The 4,617-nt window shown below is 31.4% G+C and overlaps 1 protein-coding gene across 10 annotated transcripts in view; it reads right to left on the reverse strand.

The window, feature by feature from the left end:
* Window positions 1-4,617, reverse strand: part of LOC108684825 (coiled-coil domain-containing protein AGAP005037) — a 114,207-nt gene that overhangs the window by 69,647 nt on the left and 39,943 nt on the right. The gene's annotated exons all lie outside the window — the stretch shown is intronic.

Consider the following 4,617-nt stretch of genomic DNA (forward strand, 5'->3'; position numbering starts at 1 on the left):
TATATATATATAATATATAATAATAGCTATATCTTATTTTCAGTCCTAATTTGTCACAACGTAAGTCTAGCAAGTTTGATTGTCGAACCTACAATTCATTATCAGAACATTATCATCTATCGTCAGCAAAAAAATATTAAAATTCGGAGTGCTCATCATTTTGAGCCATTAATCGATTGTGTCATAATGGAGATATCGATCTTTTTTTCTATGTTCATTATATCAAAGACAATAGGATTTTTGTGCAGCTTCCTGTCTGATTTTGACAATTCGATTTCGGCAATGCACGACAGTTCCGGTAGTCCTATTACAATCTCTAGAAAGGAAATCTTTTCGTCCTCGACCGTATTTAATTTTTAGTTGCCGCGGGCCACATCTCCGGCCACACCACATTGCGAATCGAACAGGTCCAAATCAATTCCGAGATCTTTCGTAATTCGCAAGCTGTACGTTTTAACGAGCTGCCGTTTTTCCACGTGTTATACATTTCACACACCACGCCTGTGTGCTCACTTTCTATAGCAGAGGAGAGTACCGAGAGGGGAAAAAAAAGAAGGATTGCGGTCGCCGCGACACGACGTGCCGTGACGACACATTCGCCACCTCCGGGGCTGTCTACCTTTGTCAAGTGACTGGATTCCCGGCATTGCGTTCACAATTGCTCCAGATCTGCCTAGTGTTCTTTCAGCTGTGGACTCCAAGACGAATTTAAAATCTAGCGTTTTGCTAAATCGGAACGGAAATCACAAAGTTATCGCGTTTTAGTTAATTACGTGAGACTAAATTTCAATTATTCGAAACAATAAGGTTACTTTGTTGTACACTGAAAAAAATCACTAAATCTTAATATACATTTTTTTAAATAATACTAGGTGAACATTTACTTACAGTAAAGAAATATTGGTTCTTTGGTTGTGTAAGATTTATATATATATATATGTGTGTAATTTATAATAATTAAACATACTAATTAATTTTACGGAACAAAAAAAGGAATAACATAAAAAGGGATAAATACTAAACGTATAATAAAATTACTTTAATAGAAATAATCTAAATTTGCAGGTGTAACAAAAAAAATTGAAATGATATTTTTTACAAAGAGATATATTTTACAAAGAGATTTCTAATTGAATGAATCCAATAGATCGGTTCCGGAAGATTAATAGCGCGTGTTTAAAAAAACGTGTTTAAGTAAAAAATCTCCAAGATGTTTTTATTACAAGTTTTATTACATTTTTATTACATTTTATTACATTGCAAGAACTTTAGAATTAAGGTCGGAAATTGAAGTTTCGTCAATATTTACATATATAAGGAAGAATTAACTTTTGATTAACCGAGAAACCTACATAGCGCTCGGAGGATTATCTGATACATTATGCTGATCAACGTAATGTATGTAAATCGCAGACCGATATATAACGGCCATCATCTCTGATTACATGGATCATTCTGATTTAGTCGCCTTCGCCTTCATAGAAAGCGCCTTTTAATTTCACGAGAAACATTCAGACGCGCCGCGGAATCACAAACGGCGCCGTAATGGCTTCCGCCGATCGATCGGCGAATATGGAAATACCCGATAGACCTGGATGGAAAGGACGCATAATATGTATATCGATCGATGTCACTTCTCTCATTGGAATTCAATAAACTATCCACTGTCAGCGTCGATATCTGCTGTTATTATCTTTTCGATTGAAATGCACGGTCGCACGCGCCCGTTATTGCAGAACTCGATCTCATCCCGATCAGATTTAACGATCGCGCGTCACACAACATACAAAATACCGGAGAAAGTAAAAGCGAAGGGAAACGTATCCGTCTTCGCCGAGATTACGAGTGTATACGTAACCGAAAAAGCAGTTGACGGCTTACATATGGCCTCTTCATTTTAATACGCGGACCTCGACGACAGATACGTAACATCTCAATTAACCTTAAACTCCGAAACATCAAAAGCTATTTAGTTTTTCTAACTTTTTAAAACATTTTTTTTTTAAATCTATGTTCGAAAAACGCAAAATAACAAACTCAACAAATTGATTCGATTTTGCATATTCATTTGTTTTTTTAATTTTAAAAATAGATCGACATTATTCTAATCTTTTGCAAGTTTTTCTCGAAATAACAACTTCTTTGGACTTACAATCTTTTGCTCCGCGGATATAGAAATAATTATGGAAAATGTATGTATAGTAAAACTCACAATAATTTTAAAGGTACTTATATCGATATATTGAAGCGAATATAGCGTGTCATTATTTCTTATGACGCTGTCGCATTTATGACTACTTATAGTCGAACATTAAATGTTTTTCAGTTTAGTAATGGCGTATATATAATGTGTTTTACTAATGTTGGGCAATTCAATACTTCTTAATTCTTATAGAATATTTTTTAATATTTATAGAGACTTTCTTTCACAAACATCCAATTTTTTATATTAAAGCTGATTGGAATTCAGGATTAAGCAAAAATTCATACATTAAAGAAATAGTTTTGTATACAATATACAATACATTATATTTTAAGAAACAAAATAAAGTGAACAGAAAAATAGTAAATTATTAAGTCATCTAGTTATTCTGCTTTGTGAAATATTTATAATCTCTTTCTAGAACACTTTTGAAGGATTCTTTTGGAAAACGAAAATTATTCTTTCAAGATACTTTATATTCGAGACAGCGTTTATGAAATGTGTTTCTTTTGCGGAAAAGAAGTTTTATAAATGTAAATTTGACATGTAAACTTTTAACATATTTATATTAACAACATAAATAATAATAACAACAATTTCCATAAACGCTTATAAACAGTTTATAAGGCCCCTAGCTATTTTTGAGAGATAAATGTATGAAAAGCGAAATATGCTTTGAAAACTGATCATGTGTTAAAAGATGTGAAAGTATTCCGAATGAAAGAGATATGTAACTTGAGATTTCATCAATTCCTATTAAATCAGGAACGTGAGTTTTATTTAACATTCTTCCTGATTGGTAGAATATTTGTATTTCTGAATGCCACACATATCGTTTTTTAATTGTGCAACTGTTGCTAATAATTAATTCGAAATAGAAAGCAATATTAACCCTGTAATCTGTCTTTTTTATACAAGCAAAATTTCATTCTCAATTTTTTTCGAAATAAAGTAAAGTGGAGATCGGTTTCTTCTCTTAAAATAATCGAAAAAACTATTCACTACAGTAATGTTAAAAAATGACCCTGAATTTTCTCATATTTTTAAAAAAACTTGAATAAAAAATTCAGATTATAAAGGAAGTAAAAATATGATTGCAGATGGAGTATTAAGCAATGAGAAACTCAACGTGTGCGTGCATTATCAATCGATTCCATGCATGTAATGTCAATATAAAAAAAACTAAATAAATTGGAAACGAACGATTCCTTAAGATGATTAATAGCATACTAATTTCGATCATACTAGCTATGAAATAAAAACTGTAATTAACAGTAAATTGTTACGCTGTACCGCGTTATACTTGCATAAATGTTCGTTGCATCAGAGCAACTTCGGCATTTAACTTGAAGGCCAAATGAGCCAACGTGCCAAGCTTCTCTCAGGCTTCTGCACGTTTATGAAGTAGAACGAGATACTGGATGTTAAATTAAATAGATAATCACATAATTAATTGGGATTTAATGAGCATGAAAACACACTTGTTTGCTAACGGTGGGAAATAAAAAAAACGTCGCGCCATTTAAAAAGTTATCATGGATTTGATGTTACATCTTGATGTTAACCGGCGATTCGCTTTAACTGAATAATTATTGCACTTATCCACACGCAATTTATCATCGCGTACCATCTCCCACACGACAAAAAATACAGATATAATCTTCAGGAACGAGTACTAAGATGATCTCAAAGAGAGTGTGCTGATCCAGAATATTTCATAATATCCGCAAAATATGTCATTAGGAATTACTATTACAAATTGCAGAATTCTCAGCATTCTTTGACAAGGATAAGGCGAGCCACAATCATTCGCATCATTTTAAGTTATAATTATAAGTTATCGTTTAAGTCGTCATTATCATTGCACCATTCTAGATTAAATGTTCGAACGAATTTATTCGCTGATTTGTTCCTAGATATTTTCAGATCACTTGTAAGAAACTTGTTGGCCATCTTGGTATCTCATTTTAAAATTATTTATTTAAATCTGATCTATTATTATAGCTATATTGTGTACGCGCGCGCAATAAAATATACATAAAAAGAACATATGTTGTATGTATGTTTTGTTCTTTGTAATTATTATATTATTTTCATGAGTCAAATTAAAGTTCTTTGTTACATTATTGATTCTTTGCCCTTTTTTTACTTATATTGATGAAAAAACAACTTCACATAGAAAATTTATTGCATTTAATAATAGCTTGTCTTAACAAGATATTAAATTAATAATACTCTCCTTGTATTTCTAGTAATCATATAATCACTATCAACTATTTTTATGGATGCCATATTCGGTGTTATATATATTTTTTATTATCTGTCAATCACAAAAAATTATTTCAAATTGAAGTTATTTATTGATTCAACTCGTAATTACTTTGTATATGTGTGTAAATTATATATATATATAT

The sequence above is a fragment of the Atta colombica genome, unplaced genomic scaffold (assembly GCF_001594045.1).
Source record: "Atta colombica isolate Treedump-2 unplaced genomic scaffold, Acol1.0 scaffold140, whole genome shotgun sequence".
Taxonomy (NCBI): domain Eukaryota; kingdom Metazoa; phylum Arthropoda; class Insecta; order Hymenoptera; family Formicidae; genus Atta; species Atta colombica.